At 42.6% G+C, this 25,729-nt stretch overlaps 1 protein-coding gene across 9 annotated transcripts in view; it reads right to left on the bottom strand.

The window, feature by feature from the left end:
• LOC146035858 (muscleblind-like protein 2) overlaps nucleotides 1-25,729 on the bottom strand; it is a 137,648-nt gene that overhangs the window by 57,446 nt on the left and 54,473 nt on the right. The gene's annotated exons all lie outside the window — the stretch shown is intronic.

Genomic DNA, 25,729 nt, shown 5'->3' with positions numbered 1-25,729 from the left:
CTTAAACCTAATCAATAGACTTGATTCATAAGAGAGCAAGGAGATAAAGGCCTGAATAAGTAACCTATTATGATCTATTTTTTGTTGAGCTCCTCTGTTCTGAAGGTCTTTCTTGTAAAAATCCTCTCTCTGATAATGTATCCTTTTACAGTACATAATGGATGCTAGGATGGTTATAATGGATTACATGGTGTTTGGTAATTACAGGTTTAGATAGATTGTCACATTTGAGTTGGTAAAATGTAATGTTTCTGTTTTTCTTTCTATCTACTCCTAAACCAACTACACACAGATGCACATGATCAATGAAACCACATGTAGTGCAGTGCTGCAATTCAGTAAAGGATTTACTGTATGTTACACTTGTTCAGAACATGAGTTATTAGGTTATTATTTTCATATTTACTCTATGGGTAGGGTAGCCTACTCTCCTGGGAGTCATGGGATTGCATAATTTTAGAGCCCCTCACCCCCCCCCCCCCCAACCCCCTTGCGTGCAAGTTCCCCAACATAACTTACAGTAGTTGGTTTATTTCTATGTAACAGTGCGTGTGTACCAGAGCTGTGAGACAGAGCTTACCAATGTATACCACACACATCATTACCTCTAGCATTTACCAAATGTAATTCAGCAATTCAGTACCACATTGCTTATTATCATAAATAACCTTTGGAGATGGAGATTGCAGGGGAAATTGCTCCAGTTCTATTTAAGGCATGACATAATACTTGTAGTTTGACATACAGTATTTGTGCATACAGTACATGCAAAATGATGCCTGATGCTGGTCCTGATGTTGGATGCATCAGCCATCAGAAAGTGGCCATCCCATCCATCCTGCTAAAGGAGAAGTTCAGGTGTGTAGGTCACATGACTGGAGGCGGCAGATTAAAAAATATGGAAGATCGGGCTGCTTGATGGCATCTTGCTTGGAGAAGCAGAAGCTTCTCTAGTTTGTTTTGAGAAACATAACACACACATGGCAGTGGAGCCGGTGTATTGCACTGGGGCCTGCCGCTATTAAGGGGCCTGCATCTATATGGGTCAAACTGACTAATTAGTATGCTGCTGCACCATAGGTCAGTGACAGAGAGGACACCGTGTGGCTGGCAGGCACATCAGGAAATGGCAGGGAGGCCCCACCTCCTCTCTCTTCAGCTCCTCTGACTCTTGAGTGGCAGGGATAGTCAACATGAGTTTTTAAAGTTTTTTTGGCCGACTTTGTGCCGACAGGAGGTATTTCATACCCCACCATCCACCACGGAGTGGTGGGAGAATATAAGTGCCCGAAGAATGGCCAGCACACTGCGGTACACTTAGACGTGTCCAGGGTGACATTGTGGACAAAAAACGTGAAAAACCAATGTTGACCTTTTGACTGTCACCCTAATGCTTGTGTAGACCTTCTGACTCTGTTGAGCTTCATGTCGATCTAGTTCAAGTTTCGACCTACACCCTGTTGACCTTCCGTGGTCTACCGAATGTATTTCGATCTTCATTGAGTTGACCCATATCCTATCTATACAGATGGAGCACCTCTCATACAGCGCCGGGAATCACCAGAATGCGCTCCATCTGACTGGGACGCGTGAGCATCTGACAGACATGCAAGTCCCAGTCACTCGGTGGCAGGGAGCGGAAACCCTGCCCTTCTCTGCTTCAGGGAGACAGGCAGGGTTGGGGGGACCGGCGGGGAGGCAACAGGAGGCAGCGTAGAGCTTTTTTTTTTTCAGTCCAAAACACACCACAGTGTTTCATTTCGGGGTAGGGCTTATTTTAGCCCCTCAGTACCTGCTTTTATCCACATCATGCCCCTCAATCACCTTATACTTTAAGCACAACTGCCACTTTCCTTTTTCTTCTGCATTTTTCAGCCACTCAGCCTTTACGCCGCTGCTCAGTCACTCCGCTTCCGCCTGTGTACAGACGCTGCTCAGTCCTTGAGGTGCGCAGTGATGCGCATCCCTGGAACCGCTGATGCCAGCAGAGGCTTCAGCGGTACCAGGGCTACTACTGTAGCAGCAGCATCCAGTAGGGCTTATTTTGGACCATTGTCCAGAAATAAGGGTAGGGCTTATTAACAGGGTAGGGCTTATTATTGGGGAAACAGGGTATAAACACCTGGCTGGGGGAAAGTATGCACTTTCCATCATTCTTATTGTACACTGAGGCCTTTTACTGCTATGTATGAATCATAACTTTGGGGAAATAAACATTTTTCCTGAATACAGAAATAGTTTTACCTATTGCTAAGTCTCCAAATATAAATACATGTATTAAATAGCAGGATCCAGACTGGCATTAATTTAATAATGCATAAATGTGTTATCATCATTATTTTACATTGTGACACTAACACACGGGAATATGAAATGACAGGCTTCCTACAGTCAATATACGCTACTTAATTATAGGTTGTGCTAGTTTTATGTTCCAGAAATGAAAGGTTTCTCAATGAATGCCACAAAATACAGCTTTCAACTTGTCTGCCCCGCCCTACCACCGCGTTTTGGCTGTCTCTTTTCTTGCAGCCTAAGCTGCTGAGTTCAATGCAATAATTGGTTGGCATCTCATGTTGGCATGGATGGAGAATTCACCGCCTGGGCATACAATGGCACTTCTGTGCTATATGTCAGTGTCTTGAAACAGCAATGAGAGGAACAATTGTGTAACCCACGACACGTCCAGATTCTACTTTATACTACTTCAGTGATGCAACTCATCAGCCATTAATAGGAGAATAAAAATGACCAAAAAAAGTTCAGTTATTTGATATGTAATACTGTATAATGAAAGTAGGCAGCCTAGAACTTGCTATAGGCTCAGGCTGCTTCATGCTCTCCCTGGGTGCCGGACGCGGTCCCGACAGTCGGGATTCCGACAGTCATTTACCCGACGTCGGGATCCCGACTGTCAAAACTCTGACAGACGGGTGCCCGACGGCCACCCGCTATTCTCCCTCGTGGGGGTCCATGACCCCCATGAGGGAGAATAGAATAGGTGGCGAGCGTAGCGAGCCACCATGCCCGCAGCGTGGAGAGTGCAGTAAGCCCGCAAGGGGCTTTGTTGCGGTCACCATGCTGTCTGAGTCCGGGCAGTCGGGATCCCGACATCAGGTTAATGACTGTCAGGATCCCAACTGTCGGTACCCAATACCACACCCCTCTCCCTCCCTAGTCTAGATCAAAGGTGGAAATACCATTGGTGCAGCAGGTGCATTGCACCGGGCCCCCTGAAGACTAAGGGGCCCACTTCTGCCACCCACTGCTGTGTGGCATATTGTGAACTTGGGTTGGAGTGGAAGAGGAAAGCCCAAAAATTTAGTTTTGCACCTGGGCCAACCACTTATAAGTTCCGGCACTGGTCTAGATTACAGCCAAAAAAAGCGTCTCTAAAATGTAAAATCAGCTCAGAGTCAAATTTAAACATAAACAATGTGAGAAATCTTTTACCATACGGTTAAAAAACGCTTTCCGGGATAAATTTTAATGATATTTATTATGCAAACATTTATAATGTCAACAGGAGAATGTCAATGTGGTTGTGGAAAATGGTCAATGGAAGCTATTTGCTTGTTATCATCCTTATACTGCTTTCACATTGCAGAAATGGGTAATGACACAGTATTCTTAAATGGGACTTTAAAACGGGTCTGAGCCTTGAGACCTTTCACATTGCAGGTGAAAACCGTTTTAAAAAACATTTAATACCATTCAAACATTCAACCCGTTTAACCCCCAAGGGACACGTTTCAAGCCATTGAAATAGAGCTGTTCAAACTGCCAAAAAAAACGGCTTCAAAACGTGTAGGACTCTGCTTTTTAACCGTGTTGAAATACCGGTTAACTTTAACCGGTAAATCAACTCTGGCACTTTCACATTGCAGCCTTAAACGTTTTAAAATGGAAAAAAAACGTCAATATACCGTTTTAAAAGTGCGATGTGAAAGGGGTATTATAAACTCCAATTATCTTTAAAATAGCCAACAAGCTCTGAGAATATCACGCCCCTTTCCCACTGCAGCTAAAAAACGGTAAATTGCCGATTTTCAGCGCAATTTACCGTTTTAAGGCTGCAGTGGGAAAGTGCCAGAGTTGAAATACCGTTTAAAGCTAAATGGTATTTCAACACGTTTTTAAAGCAGAGTCCTACACGGCTAAATAACGTTTAAGAGGCAGTGGGAATGCCTTTTAAACGTTATTGAGCCTCCAGGCAGTCCCAGTGCCTGATGAGACCTAGTAGTTCTCACTTTGTGCATGTGTAATGAGTGCACATGCATAATAAAGAGCCGCTCATTACATATGCGCATATGCAATTAGCGGCTCATTAGTATGCACGTGCACTCATTACATATGCGCAAAGTGAGAACTACTAGTTCTCATCAGGCACTGGGACTGCCTGTACCCCGCATGGACCCCCGCTGCCTCCCCACTGCCCTGCATCCCCGTGCAGGTAAGTACAAGGGGAGGGGAGGTGGGGGCACAGGGCAGGTACGGGGGATTAGGCACTCTTTACACTTGGGGGGGGGGGAGGGATTAGGCACTCTTTACACTGGGGGGGGGGGTAGGCACTGTACATTTTACATGGTTCACTGCAATGGGAATGGTACTTAAATGGTATTTAAAACGGTAATCTGCTGCAGTGGGAATGCTAATACCTTTTTAAATACCATTTAAGATTACCAGTACTTTAAACTGGTCTGCAGTGGGAAAGCAGCATGAGCAACAGTTGACTGATGAACATAAACATCTGCATACACATCAAGTCAGGTGTGTGATTAGGGCGAAAAACAAGGCTTTCCCAAATCAACACAGAACATGACATGGGGGTATATTTAATTGCTGTCAAAACTGCCGTCTTGTCGGAAAGACGGCAGTTTCTGACTTGAATAGGTCGTAAGGGGTTCCAACCTATTCAATGTTGGGCCTTTTTTTTTTAGACAGGTCGGAATGCTCTGACCTCTCGGAAACCACATTGATTGGCAGAATAGCTGCAGATCCACATGCTTGTGTCAGAAATGGGGCCAAATCCGACAGGTTTTGTCCCTGTTTCTGACAATCTGAAATGGACTTTAAAAAAAGTTGGATTGAGGCAGGGAGGACGGTGCCAGGTGAGCAGCAGCAGCTCACCCAGCGCCGTTATCGCTTCCAACATCCTCCTGCCCACCTCCCACTCCCTCCACCAATGCTCACCAGGTCCCGCCTTTAGGACGTGTGAGAGCAGCTCACCCGGAGCCATCCCGCGGTACCGGCCAGGTGAGCAGCAGCGGCGGCCAAATCCGACAGTCCGATTTGGCAGCTGACTGAATAGGTAGTGTCGGATTCGTTCGGAATGGATCTGTCAATAATTGAATATACCCCATGGGGAAAGTAACTAATACCCCTTTTACACCTGCCCTGCAAACGCAGGTTTTTGCATGGGAGCACGCAAAATCCCAGGTTTGCAGGCGGTGTAAATGGTCTGACTTGGGTTGTGAGACCCGGGATTTCAACCCAGCAAACGTTCAGGGTTGAATACGAGTTCAACCCGGGTCATGGTGTAGTGTAAACGGGTAACCCGGGTTGATGCGAGCTTGGAGCAGAGTCTAAAATTCTGGATGCGACCAGGATTGCTGATATAAAAGTGGTATAAGGTGGACGTTCTATTGAAGATGGGATGTTGCCCATAGCAAAAAATCAGATTCTATATTTTATTTTCTATAATATGCTAAATAAATAAATAAGTAGCAGCATCTGACTGGTTTCTATGGCTAACATCCCATCGTCAACAGAAATCCCATCTTAGTAAATTTACCCCATAGAGCACACCAGGGAAGCGCATTGCATCATGTGATGTCAAGTCATAGTTTTTTTGTCAAGTCTCCATTGTTGTAATGCAAAACTACAGTATGCTCCCTGCACCATTGTTCTGCAATACTTACCTTTCCCAAATCCTGCATCAGCAAAGCTGCACATATTTGTATGAAAATGGTGTGCCGGACATTTTTCTGGTGATTTGGCATGTGTGGCCACAGGTGCACAACAGTAATGCTTCACTACACAGACTCACACTGAAGGTATAGCAGCTTGGAAGGTGCAGTCTGTCTGGAGCTTTAAAGCAAGGCTGGGATAAACGCTGAAAACACTTTGGAACAGGAGAGGATGGCGGCGGCAAGATGACGGCAGCGTGAGCAGATCGCGAAGCCGAGGGCTGTCTGGGGCGAATCGTGTACTCCTGCGGGGAGCTCATGGAAGCCTGGGCAGAGTGTGGAGAGCCAGAGCAGCTATGACAGCTGGGCCGCGGCGGTAAGCCAGTGGGGCACTCTGGAGTTGACTGTGTTTCCAAGGGACAGTTACTCGGCCTGGACAGGCGGAAACTGATGGCACAGATGGCAACAGGAGGGGAAGCAGAGGAGAAGGGGAGACGTGAAGGGCTGCGGGAGAGGCTGAGAAGAGCCCCATCTCGGCTTACCTTTCCCAACATTTTCATGGCAAATGTGCGGTCCTTGGTGACTAAAATGGATGAACTGCGGCTTCACAGTGCACACAGTAAGAGATTTATGGATTGCAATATTACAATTTTCACTGAAACATGGTTAAGTAAAGGGATATTGGACAGTGTTATAGAGCTTGCTGGACGGTATATACTATGGGCAGATAGAACATCTGATGGGGTGGAGGGTTGTGCATTTATGTTTATATAGCTTGGTGTGGAGACTCTGTTATCATTGAGAAACATTGCTCGGTGGACCTTGAGTTTCTCATGGTTAAGTGCAGACCCTTTTACTTGCCGCAATAATTTACTTGCAGTAGCTAAAGTTGCTATGAAAGAACTTTAAGCAGCTATTAGTAAGCAGCAGACTGCTCATCCGGAAGCAGCATTTATTGTTGCTGGGGACTTTAACCATGCAAATTTAAAAACAGTTCTTCCTACGTTCCATCAGCATGTCACTTGTAGTACAAGGGAAGGAAAAGTATTGGATCATGTTTACACAAACATTGCTGGAGCTTATACTGCATCTGCTCTCCCTCATTTGGGGCAGTCTGACCATCTTTCTATATTCTTGACACCAAAGTATCTTCCGCTTATACAGCGAGTGAGGCTAGTGATCAAGGATATTAAGGTCTGGCCAAAGGGGGCTGATTCTGTGCTGCAGGATGAGTTTGAACATACGGCCTGGAGTGGGTTTGAAGGCCAGGCTGCGGAGGGTTCCCATGTAAATATTAACAGCTATACTTCCTCGGTGTTGGACTATCAACACTGCTATATCCAAAGTAACAACCTGGAAGCAGATTATTGTGTACCCCAATCAGAAGCCGTGGATGAACAAGGAGGTTCGGCTCCTTCTGAGGGCCCGTAACATTGCCTTCAGGAAGGGGGATGCCGAGGCATATAGTGAATCCAGGGCGAACCTGAGCAGGGGAATTATGAGGGCAAAGTGTTGCTATAGATTAAAGATCGAGGAACATTTTTTTAAGATCTGACCCCCGACGCATGTGGCATGGCATTCAAGTCATCAGTGACTATAAACCAAACAAATCAAACTTATTAGCCTCAGATGTATCTTTTTTAAACGAGTTAAATCATTTCTATGCACGGTTTGACAGAGGGAATGATACAAATGCAACTAGACAGATAGTCAGTCCTTGTCCCTTACATCTGCAGAAGTGTGTGAGGTATTGAGTCAAATTGATGTAACTAAAGCTGCTGGGCCTGATGGTATCTCGGGGGAAGGAATTACAGCATGTGCTAAACAGTTAGCCGGGGTTTTTACAGGAATTTATAACTTGTCCTTGTCCCAAGCGATTGTGCCGGAGTGCTTTAAATATACGGCCATTATTCCGATATCAAAGACTTCTAGTCCAGTGGGAATGAATGATTATCGGCCGTGGCACTTACCCCGATCATTATGAAGTGTTTTGAAGGTTTGGTTTTAGGGCATTTAAAGGCTAACCTTTCGCCTACTATAGATCCATACCAGTTTGCATATCGCAAAAATAGAAGCATAGAAGAGGCAATTTCCCTGCTCATACATTCTGCATTAACACATTTGGATATAGGCAATTCATATGTTCGATTACTGTTTATAGATTTTAGTTCTGCCTTTAATACCATTATTCCAGTAACATTAATTACCAAACTGTTAGATCTAGGAATCAACAGTTCTATGTGTAATTGGATCATGGATTTCCTGACCCAGGATGTGAGGTCAGGATCCATTCGCTCGTCTACTATAACACTTAATACAGGTGTACCTCAGGGTTGTGTGCTAAGCCCATTTCTCTATTCTGTTTTCACCTCCGACTGTATACCAACTTATGATTCAAATACCATCATCAAATTTGCTGATGATACAACTGTTGTTAATAATGATGAGACAACTTACAGGGAGGAGATACATCACTTGGCTACTTGATGTAATGAGAATAATCTGGTTCTTAATGTAAGTAAGATGAAAGAGCTTATCATAGATTTTAGGAACTCACTAAAAACTCAACATGGACCTCTTCAAATTGATGGAATGGGGAGTTTGGTTAAAAAGGCTCATAAACGCCTTTTTTTTCCTGAGAGTCCTAAAAAAACCACTGCTTATCGGTAGATATATTGAAGAACTTCTATCGCTGTGCTATTGAAAGCATCTTAACCAGCTGCGTATGGTATGGCATGGGAGCTGTACAGTAGCAGAACACAGGATGGTTCAGCGGGTAGATAAGACAGCTGAGTGAATTGTTCGGACTTCTCTTCCAATGGTGGCGGATATTGAGAAGAAACGTTGCTTACGACGGGCACAGAGTATTCTGAAGGATTCAAATCACCCGGCTCAGAGATGGTTCACACTCTTTCTGTCCGGTAGGCGTCTTAGATGCCTTAAGGCTAAAACAGGTAGATTAAAAAATACCTTTATTCCAAGAGCCGTGGTATTGAATTGTTATATCTTATATAGCAGGTTTTATTAATGTATAGTGGGGGAGATAGGTTTTATATATTGCTGTATATTACATTGTATCTGACTGATGCTTAACTATTTTGTTACATGTTATGCATGGTAATAACAATAAAGTGTATCGTATTGTATGTGCAGTAGAAAAACCACACTGAATGTGCCCGCTGTGCCCACTGGATAGAGAGGAGAGCCTAGGCAGAGGTGACCCATGGGCCCCTCCTCTCTTAGAACGCCCCTGCAAAGCAACAAAACTCTAGGAATCAGTTCCCTTTCTCTGTTTGGTAGGCAGGCTCTTTTGGTGCCCAATGGAGCAATTCAATTGTTGCTGTGATCGGCACGCATGCACCAGGGGAGACATTTCAGCTCACAGCATCCCGAGGTTTGGGTGCTCAACCTAACCTATACTTTAGGCGAGTTTAACCGATTTGCAGCGCGCCCATCGGGGCAACAATTGATTAGGCCTGGTGGATGCCCAATACGTTTGAGTGCCCACAAAACAATTGAATCCACCCCTTTGACTTTCCTGAGCCCTAAGTTTCAGTCGTCCCCTTCCTATATTACTGTATGATTAAAATAAGCTTTGTGGCCGGCACCTTGTGTAAAAGGAAAATGAACTAAACAGCTGCATTTTCAAGGTTTGTACATGATGTTGGAGCAGATGGCCTGCTTACACTGCAAGTTATAATTAGATTGACTATTAGTGCTAATAAGGTCATACGGAGTTTAATATACAGTATATGCTCGCTGTCTGAGAGGGATAAAGGCAAACAAAATATTTCCGCTTGATAAATGTCAAGGAAAAATATGTGCTGCCCTCAGAAACATTGATGTAATGTGAAATAAACTAATATCCCAGTTGGAATTTAAAGAAATACAGCATGGCGATTGTGTAACTGTCGTATGTTGGAGACGATATTTTTGTAAAATGTTGTGCAAAAATCAGACATTCACAATTACTGTATTTCTTTATTTACAATGGTGTCATATAATGCTATACGTGCCCATACTATCTGAAGTTGAGGGAGACTCGTGATTAATTTTCGGGGAATGTCCCCTGCACCCTTAGTAGAGAAGGCTGCCCTACTGCATCCTACCTACTTCCTAGTAAAATGTGCAAGATGGGGAGAAAATTAACATTACTGTGGGCCCATTGACAGGAGAAAGGGTAATGGTGCAATTTGGCCCATCAGGTCCTGCCTCCATCTACAGATCAACGTGTTGATGCATTTTTCTTGAGCTGGGGTTGAGGTCTAATGATTTAACAATCTGACAAAATCTTAGTCATCAGACTTTAAACCTCATTTATTAAGGTCCATCTGTGTAAAATTAATGTTTGAATTGATTTAAGAATAACTTACACCTATCATTCCAAACATGAGCTTCATCATGAATATTTAAGAAGATTCAAAGAAAAAAAGTTATAGAAAAGGACCAAAGAATTATAAGAATGCCAATACTTTTAATATCCTTTATCCTCTTGACTAATCCATTTTAAAGAAGTGGGGAGAATATGGCACCATTGTAAATGCCTACAACAGGCCATGAACTATTTATCTGTTCAAGATAAATACTTGATTAGTTGAGTTTTCTTTTAGCAACTATGTTAGAAGCACAGAAACTGATCAGTTGCTATAGGCAACACCATTACTTGGCTGTTTTAGATATTTTACTAAATCTTCCTCGAGCCTAAACTAAGGAATCAATATTAATACTATTCTTCAAACATTTTTAGATGTTCTCTACTGAAAAAACATGAACATTAAAGTAAATAAACACAAAAACAAAATGGATGTAGGACAATGTAGGAAACCTGCTACAGTCTGCAAGTGGGTGCCAGATGACTCACCGACAGTCAGGATAGTGACGGTCATTTCTCTTGCATAGGAAGGCACCACGGCGTTGCCCTTATGGTCCGGATTGCCGAACAACCAGCAAAAAAAATAAAAATATGAATGAATATATATATATATATATATATATATCCATTCATTTTTTTTCCATGTAAACCCCTCCCCCATCCCGTTTTTGCCCTTGTAACGCAATACCCCCTTAGTGTCGCCAGTTTTGCCAACGATTTTCATTTCAGTTCTTTATATAGTGTGTGTCCATTTGCCTATAGAGCTATGTGTGCCCCATCCTGTGCGCTTTTGTGCAAAGTCTGCTCACATCCCTGCGCTCAATTGCCCATTTGACCCCCCACTTGTCCTCACCCACTCTTTAAATAGAACACTATCTGAATAATTTGCTAATAGCACACATCAGAAATGTATTCATTAACTCAGGTTAGTGAGTTGACAACGGGGCTTTCCTATGTGTAGAGTGCAGTACTTAATCTATAAGTTTATTTGTACTGTATTCCCGGCCCTGGATATGTTATTGGCACCTGCCAAAAACGGTGTCTACAGCATGTACTTTGAATTGCAGATGAAGAAATTCTGCGGCCTGCTGTCAGGATTGTCTGCAATGATTGTTAGTATATCAATAATAAATAATCAATTATTCTGAAGAACATTCTTACAGTATATTGTAGTGTTCATTCTCCCTGTGCTTGCGTGGGTTTCTCTCCGGGTACTCCGGTTTTCCTTCCACAATCCAAAAAATATACTGGTAGGTTAATTGGCTGCTAACAAAATTAACCCTAGAATGTCTGTGTGTGCGTGTACACAGACTGGTAGTACAAGTAACTGGGGCAAGGGTTGGACAGCTCATTGCAGATTGAAATAAACACAAGTAGTGGTAAGCAGCAGTAAGAAGGTGAATTCAGTACTCAGTCACTGAAGGGGAGGAGAGAAGGATGCAAGTCACATGTGCTAGGCAAGGAGGTACTGCCTGCTTTTATACTAAAGGGAACATGAGAGTGAAAAGGGACAGATACATGGTAGATGAGAAAATAAAATAATATGATGACCAGGGGTAGGCCCATGAACCCCTTTCATTTATGTAATTCACTACTATTTATTAACTTGCTATAAACACTAAAACTAAGTGAAGAGGTATAAGACAACTATAGGGGCCAATTTTGAGTTGGGAACAAAAGCAAAACAAAAAAGTTGCATCTTGGAAATAAAACTGCAGCTTTTGTGTTATACATGCAAAAGCAGATAGTATTTCTCCTGCATACAAAAAGAAGAAATCACCTCCCACATCTCTCGGCTTTCTGCCACCCTGATTCTTATTTCAGTGCTGTCTGCTGATGCAGCCATGTTTATGTACCTTGTACTTGTCCTCTGTTGTATTCAACTGTAAGTCACGGTTTCCTGTTTTACTTATTTGTTTCTGGTTTCCTGTTTTACTTATTTGTTTCTGTGCTTTGTAATTGGGTGCTGCAGATCCCTTAGGACGCCATTTAAATAAAGGATAATAATAAGGTATTTATAACCCCTGCATTGCAACATGACTGTTCCAGGATCATAGGGGCAAATAAAAAAAAAAATCATAGGTTAATAGATGCAAACCTAATGCTTGATCCATGAGTTTCTCCTGTGTAATAAAGTGTTTGGCCACTAGGGGTGCTGAGTGCCTGGGGGTGTGAGAACAGCCATGCTGACGAATAAATGCACATACGCAGGAGATTACAATATGCTACAGAGAATGATATACATATACATATTTTTGTTCTGATGTTTAATATTAAGACTATATCAACAGATAATCTTGAATGCTGAGGCTTTCAATGACACCCAGTCTCATGACACTTGCATTGTACCAGCTCAATCCCTGCTTGGTCGCAAGTGGAGAAATTACAGCCGCTTCCTACTGACACAACATTACACTTTCTCATGTGAACCGTACTCATACAAAGCTTCATCTCTCCTCTTATCTCCCATCTGCGCCACACGTGAAGGAGACGTGCCCTCCCAGAGCTGCTTCTACCACAGGGGAAATAAGTTCAGATAGCAACCAGGCACAGTTCCCATTGTTTGTGCCAGGTTCAACAAATCCAAGAGCCAAGTAAACACAGCGCCTCAGAGTTTATGGCTTCTGTCTGTCGGACTGTTGGGGATATCTTCCTGTATGAATACACGCCTTCCCTGGACTTTACCCACCATAGTTCATTGTTAATTAACAGTACAAATATTATCTGAGCAGTTAAGAGAAGAGAACTGTTTCTGTAAGCAATCCGATAAAAATGTAAAAGTGACATATCACTATGGTACGGGACAAAGAGGGTCATTCAAGCCTACTCGCTAAATAGCGAGATTCGGCTCCATCCCGATGGTTGGGGAACTGTGCGTGCATGGTCTTATGCGCATGTGCAAGACCACTTTACGAACGGTGAGCTGTTCACAGGGATCGGGGGGGGGGGACGCCGGCGGGGTCAGGTGTCTCCCATTGAAACGCCCAGTGTTTCATGGGCGTTCCTATGAAAACGCAGGGCATTCCCATGGGTACGCGGATCGGGCGAAGTGTGCCGTAGGCCGCAAATAAAAGTCAGTCTCCACTGACTTTTATTTGCAATGGCAGGAGTAATCATCTGACGGTCGGCGACCCTTGCTGCTTACCGAGTCAACCAGAATCAGCCTCAAAGTGCTAATGAACTGATGGGTGGCTGCCTATAGGGTGCATACGTCAGGTGAATGAAAGTTAGAACATTTGTATTCTAGTCTAGGCCTATTCATGTTCTGCAGATTTTAGAACACAAGGAAATTGTAGTTAAACAGCTGACTGACTGCCACATCTATACAGTAGTTTCACACACCCGGTCCTCAAAAAAAAACACCCACCGCTTCAAATTTGAAGAATATCTATCCCTGAGTACATATGTTTAACGCAAAGTAACTGAGACACTAATTATCCTGTGCTCATGCAAGTATATCCTTAAAACATGGACCTCTTTATATTTAGGACCAACTTGGTACTAAAAGCTCCCAAAGAGGTATTGCATTGTGTATGTCATAGCTTTTTTTTTACAATTGAATAACTTTAGCATTATGCAATGTACTACTATAGTTATATTATTCTATACAAAGAAACCACTGCCTATATGCACATGATTATACAAACAGATGGATCCTGGATTAAGTTTCCGAGAGTTGTAGTTTGGCAGAACCTGTGAAGCATCGTTACCAGCTACAGTGTCAGACAGACAGTGGATACAGTCACAGCAGAAACCTGGTCACCTGTTACTTCTTTCTTTTAAAGAAAGTGCCACAACAAATACGGACATCCTAGTGCACAGGTAAAATCATGCTTGGAAGCGCTAAACCACAGCAAAATCCAACAGGTCCACATCCCCGGTTATACTATCTTCTCCAAAGCAGTAAGATGCTCTATCTCTACCCTAACCCTCACCCTAGTACCCAAAGCTAAACCTCACCCTAAACATTAATCCTAATCCACAAACCATACCCTATACATTCTGCAAGTATATTGAACTGCCATAGTTTTACACAGATGCCAAAAGAACAATGTAGCCCAGTGTAAACTCAGTACTTAATTTAAATGTAACAATTAGAAAAGACAATATTTGCATGCAAACCCCCCCCCCCAAAAAAAAAACTGAGTCATTACCCCGACGTCGGAATCCCTACTGCTAAAAGCCTGACATATGGGCAGCAGCTATACTCCCTCGTGGGGCTCTACGACCCCCATAGAGGGAGAATAAAATAGGTGGCGAGCGTAGTAAGCCACTGTGCCCTCAGCATGGCGATAGCAGCGAGCCCACAAGGGGCTTTGTTGCGCTCCCCCCGCTGTCTGAGTCCCCGCAGTTGGGATTCTGACGTCGGGTTAATCACTGTCGGAATCCCAACTGTCGGGGTGTTATACCACACCCATATGAAACAGGATTGACATCCCAGTGCATAAGATTGCAAAGATAATTAATCATGCCACTCCTGTGTACACCTGTGAACACTGCATACTGGGGGACGAGCGGGCTGGACTCCTAATACCTTAAAACAGGACATGCGGTTAAAAAATAAAAAAAAGTTACCTGTACATTGCTATGACTATCTTATAACCTTATATTTAATGGGTTAGTGTGTGGCCAGGAAATTGGCAGCGTATTTTAAGAAAGAGAAGGAGAGAAGGGAAAAATATGCAATGATTGTAGAACATGAAAGCTATGTCAGAGATTCCCAAACATGGTCCTCAAGGCAACCTAATGGTTCAGGTTTTAAGTACATCCATGGCTCAGCAGAGATGGTTAAATAAAATTGAAAGAGGAACCAATCAAGTCACCTGTGGCAAAGCATGGATACATACCTCCCAAATAATGTAGATACGTCACATGCCCTTTTGCCAAGGTCATCCCCCTTTTCGGGAACCTGCCCTAAGCCATGTGTATGAGTTCCAATTTGGAGGTATATGAATATACTTAAAAGCAGGACTGTTGGGCTGCCTTGAGGACCACATTTGGGAACCTACTGTATGTTGTAGATAGTAGAGATTACAGTACATGTTAAATATAATGGAGGCCTTTTTAAGCTGACCAAATATTCATGGTAGTGCCTCGTGTCTCAGTGATGTCATTCCAGACTGATTGTGGGCTCTGGGCTGAGCCAATATTCATCCTACAGGTATGTGAATGTGTCTAGGCAGTGTGTAGATCTATCAGTGTTACACTAATGTAAGGTTCTTCACTAGCCTTTACTTGTTATTTAGGAAGTGCCCATAGGGCACAGGGAAAACCTATGATGAGCCCCACTGCCTATGGGGCCTCACATGCTCCTCTAGGAATCAAGTGCCGAACTGTGCATTTAAATTACACATTATACATATGCTACATTATACTGTACAAGACCGTGGTTAATTCTGTACAATGCATTGTTGTTATTTATCTGGTACATTATCATGTGTGCATTAGTAGTATTTATTATTTGCCAAGACTCTGTGGCAGCTGGCCACACTTCCTTCGGGCACTGGCCACAGCCCTAAACATAGGCATTTGCCAATGCATTACCCTTCATGCCCCAGTCCAACACTTTATGCAGACATTGTTTAGCATGACTGCAGCTAGTAAAGTTTCACTTTTGAAGCTCTCCAGAGTCCTGTGGTGATTTGCACACAGACCACTTTATAGGCAGACCCCTGATAAATAAGGAACCACAATCTCATCTAACATAGTAACATAGTAATTAAGGCTGAAAAAAGATGTTAGTCCATCGAGTTCAATCTATCTAACTTGTAACTACTGACTTGAGTAAGTCATGTCTATAGGATTCTCTTAGTGGCCAAAAATGCATCCAGTTTTGATTGAAATTCATTAACAGTAACTGCTGTAATCACCCCCACTGGCAATGAGTTCCAGAATTGTACTGCTCTAATGGTGAAGACTCCTCTTCTTAATTCAGTACGGAATTTATTTTCCTCGAGCCTCAGTACATTCCCGCGTGTTAGGCCTGTTAGTGACCAAATCATCTCCCAGTTCCATATGCTTTATGAAAATACAGCCTCACCTGACATTGGTCAAGGCACAAAGGCAGTGGTTCCCAAACTGTTTTTGCATCATGGTGTGAGTATTTTTTATGGCCCTTCTAGGCCGAAATTTTTTTTATTGAGAAATTAAAAAAAAATATTCAATTAACTAAATTGTGTTTATATGTCAGTTCAGTTATGTGGTGAGGGACAAGATAGACAGCCACAATCTCTGGATTTGCATATTAACCTGACTATAAATAATTTTAATGGATCCTGGATCACCAATCCAAGGCACTCCTGCAAGTATTCCGAGGCCACCCAGGGTGCCACGGCACACAGTTTGGGAACCTCTGCACTAAGGCAATAATTCCCTAAGAATTTGATATTAGCATCATCAAAAAATAGCTGCCTCCACTGTGACAATAACAAGTACACTTGAAACACCTGGGCGACGGACATATTGTTGTTAGCAGGTGTCCACCTAGCACCTGTAAAAGTTGACAGACAAGGCAGAGTAGCAATAAATATAAATAAGTAAAAAGTCCTATTTAAAGAAACTCGTTCCTGGGAAATCTGTAGATGATTGTAGCTCAAAATGTGCGTCTTATTTAGAAAAATTAAACAACTTGGAGAGTAAATATGACTTTACTAGACTGCAATGATCAAATGGATTTGTATATCTGTGTGCAACTGAGTCTGAATCTGTGTAATGCAGGGTCCACGGCTTTTTCTCACGTGCATGGTTAAAGCATCCAGATTTTCCCATTATAGAGTATAAAACTCGCAAATTTAATGGGAAGCAATTTAACCCCTTGAGTGGTGGGTTTTGCTGGGGCAGGACAAACCTACCAGGGCAGGTTTGTCCTGCCCCAGCAAAACCCACCACAGGAAGTTGGAAGCCCCCCCTCCCCCTTCCCTGCCGCCATTGTCCCCGCCAGCATACTAGAAAATTTCCGGGCATACCACTCAAGGGGTTAAACGTTACTAAAAATCGCCAAACAAATAGACTAGGTTCTGACAGGTGAATATAACAGAACCATGCACAGATCATTGAGATCTGTGCATGGTTCTGTGTTAATATATGTGTAAAAGTTAAAATAAAAAAAAATAAAAAATGGCGTGGGGTCCCCCCTCCTGAGCAGAACCAGCCCCGGGCTCATTGAGCTGGACCTGGTTCCAAAAATACGGGGGACAACATGTGTAGGGGTCCACTGTATTTTCTGAAACCAGCCCCGGACTCTTGGATCAGTCCTGGTTCCAAAAATACAAGGGACAAAAAAACTGGGGGTCTCCCATATGTTTTAACCAGCACCGGGCTCCAACAGCCAGCGGACACTTTATACATAAGGTCCCCCGGCTGTATCATGCTCAACGTAGCTGGTCAGCCCTGGATGGGGTACCTGGGGGAGTGGGGACCACCCCAATAAAGTGGTCGCCCCCCAGGCTTCACCCATCCAGGGATGAAGCCCGGGCTGTCCCTGGCATCCGTGGGCTGTGGATGCCAGGCTGATACACGTAAAAGTGTAAAAAAAAACACCATTGCTTTTTACAGGTGAACTACAAGTTCCAGCAAGCCTCCCCCGCATACTGGGACTTGGCGAACCAAAAGTACCAGCATGCGGGGCATTAATGGGTCCCCTTGGACTTGTAGTTCACCTGTAAAAAGAATCTGTAAATAAAAACAAACACACAGAGAAAAGTAAAACTTGAATACACACATACTAATTTTACACCAGCATACATTACCATTCTGTAATTCTACACCGCACTGACAGCGGAGGTGAGACTGCGGGTGAGACAGCTTCTTCCTCACCAGCTATATAGATGCTTTCAGCCCCTTTAGCTGTATGTATCTCCATGGAGATGCTTTAAGCCAATCAGGGGATGCCCAGCCCTGATTGGCTGAAAGCATCTCCATGGAGACGCATACAGCGATATGGTGCGTTTTCGGAAAATGTGATAAAATCGCATCCTATTAAATGTCATCTATGGTGTTTTTCAGACAAAAAATGACTTGCTTTTGCACTACAAGGAACAGAGTTCCAATATTCAATGTCAGAGGTATATTTTCATAATAGCTACAGAATCACAGACAATCTAAAGCTGGTTACACACTGGCATGATACTGATATCGTTAATAATGCATTCCGAACATCAGCTAGTGTGTACGCTTAATATTGTTTTTGGTTTTTTTTTACAAATAAATTTTATTAATGATATGCCAAGGATACATGGATGAAAAACATATAAAGAATGTAAGATATAAAGACATAATAAGGGTCCAAATGAGTACAATCAATGCAATATTGAAGGTTCGACAACCAGGACCAAATATAGAGGCATCTCTGTTGTTTTTAAGGGTGATCTTATATAATGCTTATAAACAGATATAAATAATACAAAATATATACACATACACACATGCATACATACATAAATTACATATATATACATATACACACATGCATACACATATGTCTATACATACACATATAAAATTACATAAAAATACTGTTATAAGCTACAGAAACCATAATGAGAAAGAATTTTAGAAAGTTAATAGGAAACAAAAGGTGGGTGAAAAAGAGAAGGAAAACCAGAAGAAGAAAAGAGGGAGGGGAAGGGGGGGGGGGGGGGGGGGACCGGAAAGAAGGGGCTCCTACCCGACTGGTCTTGCCCAACTCACCAGGATTTCTAGTGGAAGGCTGGGGGTATATTAAAATACGTGGTCCAGGGCTCCCAGATCTTGATCAATTTTGCGGAAGAACAATTTAAGATACTAGTCATGTACTCCATTGAATGGATATGCCAGATCTTAGCAGTCACCTCATCCAGAGACGGTTCAGCTGAAGATCTCCAGTGACCAGCAATACAAGTTCTGGCCGCCAGAACCATGTGGGTAAACAATTTGTTCTTAGCATGAGTTGTTTCTGGGATATCCATAGAGATGAGGAAATAGCCAGGCTTAAATGGAACTCGCAAAAATAAAATCGAATTAGCTAAGGTTGCCAGCTTCCGCCAAAGAGAAGACAAAACCGGGCAGTCCCACCAGATATCTCCAGCATAGAGGGGATATATCCGCATTCATTTTATTAAGTCTAACTGGGACATAATACCATCTATAGAGTAATTTATATGCATTTTCTTTCAGCTTTACACATATTGAACTAGAGGCAACGTTAGAATAAATGTCAGACCATTCTTCATCTCGTAGTGTTTCACCTAGGTCTGATTCCCAAGCTTTCACATATGAATCTCTAATATTAGAAGTCTGAGGTAATAGAGAAAGATATAAAGTTGAAATTAGGCCTTTTGCAGGTGCCTTACAAAAAGCTAAGCGTTCTATAGAAGAGAGTGGCCTAGCAGTGACTTGAGTATTAACTGATATTGAAAGAAATATTTATGAGGGATAGGGTGTTTTGTTTGGATGTCTGCAAATGTGGGGAAGGAGGAAGTTTGAGAAATGTCATTAAGGAATCTAATCCCATTTTTCCACCAGCTTCTAAATGCACCTGGGGTGCAACCCGGGTGAAAATTCGGATTATTAAATAGAGGGATCAGTGGGCTAGGGGAGGATGCAATATTAAATCTTTTATTGGCAGTGTCCCAGATTTCTAGAGAGTGTGATATTACCGGGTGGGCTCTTGTGTTTTTACTACGGACCGATTTGGGTAACCATTAAGAGTCCAAGAACCTGAGACTCAATCCCCACCCAAACCCTCTCAGAGTTAGGTCTATTCCAAAGAACGCATTGAGCCAATCCCGCTGCCAAGTAATATGAATTAAAATTTGGGACCCCGAGACCACCACAGGAAGAGCGTCTTTGAATTACCAAACGACTCGCTCTTGGCTTTTTTTTGGCCCAAATAAAGTCCATAATATTTCTTTGAAGAATTTTAAAGATACATGGGGGAACGCGGATCGGTAGAGTTTGAAAATAATAGAGTAGTCGCGGTAATACATTCATTTTAATAGCATTAACTCTACCAAACCAGGAAATATGATATGCTCTCCAATCAGCTAGATCTTTATGTAAACGAGCAATTAGTTTAGGATAATTTGACTTGCCCACACATTACAGATTTATTTCAGTGATCGGCAGATTTTTCCATCTAAAGATTGCATCTTCATATCTGGAAATTGCCCAATCGATTGTCATTTCAGCTGTTCATAATGTAAATAGATGAAGAAGACGAATTGGGAATGCCCACACATATAAAAAAGATCCGCAGATAATACCAGATTATTAAACAGGTTTAATAATCTGATTAAGCAATCGATTGGCGATTTTGATTGGGATTGCCAAAAGGGGGAGCCCACACATCTAAAATTAATTGTGCTAATCATCTCCATATCTGAAAATTGTTACAATTAATTGCTGATGTATGGGGCCCTTAAGTCTCAAACTCAAGGCTTGTGTTGGATGGGCTATATGAATGCTAGCTCTTTTTCAGCTCTAAAATAGAGTGCACGTCCTTCCCTTTCTGATACATTGGATAAATTGTAGAAGGCTCTTCCATGGCACAAGGGAGCAATTATGCTGCAAATATTGTATGCAGCATCTTCAGAGCTCAATCGCTCCCATGTGACAGGGGATTAGTGTTCCCTATTTATTCCAATGTGCCAGCACACAGCTATTTGAGAGCTATAAAAATTGGCACGATCTTCCTGGAAAGAGGCTAATATTCACAGAACCCATCAGACAGCGACCTTGAGTGCAAGTATTCCTGCAAGACTCTGGTGTTAAGGCATAATGGGAATTACTTATGGATTAATGGCTGTAATTCTGTCCCATTCTTTAAGACCTACCATACCTATACCATTGTCAATTTACCACTGAAGTGAAACCTGGACAGTGCTTCTGATCGGAAGAGTTTAATATTGGGGCAATGGAGGTATTTCTAATGTACAGTACATTCGCAGCCAACTGCTTGTGCCCTTTCTGGCCAGCTGGGGACAGATCCCCCTCAGTAAAATTTAGCCTACAGACAACAGCTGCTATTGCCATGTGATGGTAGGCACTAAGGTCACGCTCAGAAAAGCCGAGTTGGGGAACTGAGAATCTCTGTTCTTCAGTGGATCCCTAATATTTCCTGATGCTGACATTTGTTAAATTGGCATACTTTAAACAGCCATAAATTATCGATATTCCCAATAAACGAGCCCCAAAATCTATATTTGTGTTTATTCATATGTCGGCCCAGAGTAGGAGTTGTGCATGGTGTGTATTTAAAGAACATTGCAAACAACCATGTAACAAATACAGCCAATTCAACTCATCTCATAGCTCTTTGAATCTAATTTGGAGGGGACAACCCAATTCTACAGATCTTGGGTAAAATTGGGTAATTCCAGGTAGATCAGAGTAGAATTTGGAAATATCGGGATTGTATTTGGGCAGATCAGACTGTGCCTTATTTTGTATGTGTAAATGTTGGGATATAAGGTAGTTGTAGAGCATGGTTGGCCAAACTGGTCTTCAAGATCTACCAACAGTTCATAATTTTCAGGCCACCTGTGGATCTCTGTAGAATGTGTCGGTTAGGAATGAATGCAGCAAATTTGAAAATGTGACAGTCAGTAATGACTGCACCTGTGCACCAGCTGGGCGGCCTGGAAAATGTGACAGTAAGTAGATCTCGAGCACAGGTTTGGCCAGCCCAGATGTACAGCTTTACAGATGTACACAAGTGTGATAAAAACACATTTTGCGGCAATATGGGATTAACATTAGCTAGTGTGGCATGGGGAGACATACCAGGTACTACAGGAACTGTGCCAGGTACTACAGGTGGGGGCACATCATCTTTTCCCCTCATATGGATTTTTGCCTCCTCAGAGGTGATATAAAACTAGACCTTGTCCTAAAATCCTTTAAGGAAATGCCTTTATGCCTTAAGGAAAACACATTATGCCCTCTCGTACAAGAATTGACATTAAGCAAATTAGAATGGTACTTCACAAAACAAAAAACAAATATTTAAATTAGTAAAGTCCTAAAGCGGTAGCAGTCTGGACTTTTATAATGCTATACCACCCACATTTTAGAGCGCATCAGCATGCTGGTGGAAGGTGGTCTGTTTTCAACGGCAGCTCTGCAGCCTGAAGCGCGAAAGTCCCTGTTTGGGCAATTTGTTGCACAAGGCGGAAAAAAAAATGATAAAAGCAATACTGGGCCACTTTTTGTCATTTTATAAAGGATCCTTTGTGTCACTGCTGTCTAGCGAGTTCCCGGAAAAGTCCTGTCTCAGTGGCTTGCGATTATTATTTTATTTTCATTCTGTACAATTCTGGATCTCAAGGTTAGTGTGGAGCCTATTTGAAAAATATTTTTATTGTGGGTATAACAACAGCACACAAAGCGTATCACAATGTACATTATGGTAATCAAGCGTACATATCCATGAAGTAACAAATTGTTTGACACAGCTTATGTGCTATTATAACATAGAAAGAAATTACATTAAATACATTTTTTCTCAACTATCGATGGTCAAAATAGTTGACTTAGATGTTACGTACAGTAATACGATTGGTATTGGATATCTATCAGGTGTAACACAGAACAATAGTCATATCATTGATTTCTAACACATATCAACAATTTATTTAAAGAGATTTAGTTATAATGAAGTGAAAAACATAAGAGAGGGAGAGAGGGGGGGAGATTAAAAGGGGAAGGGGAAGGAGGTTGTGTCAGCGAGACATCAATGCTAGGGAGGGTCAAGACCCTTATAGAAGTCAGACGTATTGATCTATGCACTTTGTCAAATGCAAGGGATATGAGATAATCAGATAGTTGTAGATAACAATTGTCTATGGAGGAACCATTCGGTTTTGTCAAATACTGTGAATATTTTAGTTACCCCAATTTCAGCTTCTAGCATAGCCGATTTTCTATAGAAATACATAATTTGTAAGATCTTGATCTGTATTTCGGTGAGGGAAGGGGCAGTATGATCTACCCATCTTGAAAGGATCAGTTTTTTAGCTAGGGTCTCTGTAATCATGAGGACTGGGTTTAACAACGCTTTCTGTGTGCCCAGTTGCCAATTGGTGAAGTTGGCACATAGGCATGCTACCGGTAGTGGGTCAGGTGACAAGTGGATGTGGAATTTAGTGGAGAGGAAACCCAGTATTTTGTTCCAAAAGCGTCTGACTTTACTGCATTCCCAGAAGCAGTGGTAATAAGAAGCAGAGGAGATATGACACTTTGGGCACTCTCCAGTTATTGTGGGGACAAAGTGTGCAAGTCTCGCCGGAGGGATATAAGCTCTGTGAACTGTTTTAAAGTGAACTTCTTGTAAGTAAGAAGAGTTAAGGATTTTCATTGTAGATGAATATTGTGTACTAATTTTCATGGGAGAAGATAAAGTAGGGATATCAAATTTCCACTGGGAGTATAGTTTATCCCAATGTTCGTGAGAGATAGGTTCAATCAATAAATGGTAGAGGGGTTTAGTTCTATATGTGTGAAGCTCTGATTTAGAGATGATTTTTTGCAGTGGGTCGCTAGATAACCAGGTTGTTGGCCTGCTGGGTTGGAGGGAGGTGAGATAATGTCTAGTTTGGAGGTACATAAAAAAGTGGTTGGAGGGTAACTGGTATTCCTGACGAAGCTGTGAGAATGACTTAATGTGACCTCCCTGATCGAATACTTGTGAGGCGTCTGCTAGTCCCTTATCTCTCCACAAGAGAAAACAGTTATTCGAGAGAGAAGGTGGAAAAGTGGGGTTTCCCCAAATGGTCACTCGAAATGACAGCAATGGGTTCCTGTTTAGTTTTTTGTTGATAGTATGCCATGTGAGATATACATTACGGAATAAGATATTATGGTTCTAGTTTCCTAGAACGGCCACCATCGGGGGTAATCGTGTACCTTAACTTAAGGTACACGATTACCCCCGATGGACCCGATTTCCTTTGAAATCAGGTCCATTTTGCCGGCAAAGGCAAAATCGGGTCCATCGCGTCGGTCGGGTGCATTAACATGGCACGCGACGCGACCGACGTGATGCACCCGATTTTGCCATAGGGTTCAATGTTAAAATATTTTTAAAGGCAAAATCAGGTCCATCGCGTCTGTCGGGTGCATTAACATGGCACGCTACGCGACCGACGCGATGCACCTGATTTTGCCATAGGGTTCAATGTTAAAATATTTGTAACATTGTAATCGGGAAAAAAATGTGAAATGGGCCAATATGGCCCATTTCTCATTGTATATGCCCCCCCCCCCACCCCCCCCCATTGTGAACGTCACCCCACGATTGACGCCAACCCGAAGCGTGGCGAGCGTAGCGAGCCCGCGAGGGGCGGCGGTACGCGTCCTCCGACCTTTTCATACCCCTACTATCCATGTCGGCGTGGAGTTGAGAATATAAAGTGTGGCAAGCGCAGCGAGCCACCGAGCCCAAAGCGTGGCGAGGGGACGCGTATACCTGTGAAGTTATACGCGTCCCCTCGCGGGGCTTGCTACGCTCGCCACGCTTCGGGCTCGGTGGCTCGCTGCGCTCGCCACACTTTATATTCTCAACTCCACGCCGACGTGGATAGTAGGTGTATAAAAAACGGTCGGAGGACGCGTACCGCCGCCCCTCGCGGGCTAGCTACGCTCGCCACGCTTCGGGTTGGCGTCAATCGTGGGGTGCCATTGAGGGGGTTACAATTGGGGTCTGGGGAGACTTTTACATTGAATCCAATGTAAAATAGGGTCCCAGGGACCCTATTCACATTTCAATCAATGTAAAAATCGGGACCATCGCATCGCATGTGATTTGGTCGCATGCGATGCGATCGATGCAGTGCGACCGACCCGATCAACATCGGTGTGGCCGTTCTAGGAAACAAGTACCGATATTATTTTTAATATGTGTGGGAATGGTTTTTGAAGAGAGTATAGGAGTGCGGCAAGAGAAAAAGGGAAGAAAAGGGCGGAGTCTAGAGTTGTATCTGTAAAGGAATTACCATTCTTTAACTAGTCTGCTATACAACGAAATAGAGTGGTTATGTTATAAATAGCGAGGTTGGGGATACCTATGCCTCCATATTTCCTAGGTTTAGTGTGGAGCCTATTTGAATAATATTACTTACTGTATGTTGCATAATATGCAAAAAAAAAAAATGTAATGCTATTTTGGTTTGAATTAGTAGAAAAAGAAAAAACACTGTCCTTTAGTACCAACTTTTACTTATTGTTATCTGTCTCTGTTCCTCTTTATGCAGTTTTACTGAAGAAAAATATTACTTATGCAGCACATTAATGAATGTGTCAGTGGATAAAAAATGCGCCTTTCTTAACTATAAAACCATGAAAATCATTACAGTACAAACATCTGTCTATTTTGTTTCAAAGACCGTGGAAATTAATCAAATCAATGCACAAAATTGTTACAGTAATATTTTATTCAGAGTATATTATTATTCAGAGGCAACCATTTTATGGG

This window comes from Crinia signifera, chromosome 9 (assembly GCF_055691185.1).
Source record: "Crinia signifera chromosome 9, ASM5569118v1, whole genome shotgun sequence".
Lineage (NCBI taxonomy): Eukaryota > Metazoa > Chordata > Amphibia > Anura > Myobatrachidae > Crinia > Crinia signifera.
This window is presented reverse-complemented; position numbering and strand designations above follow the sequence as displayed.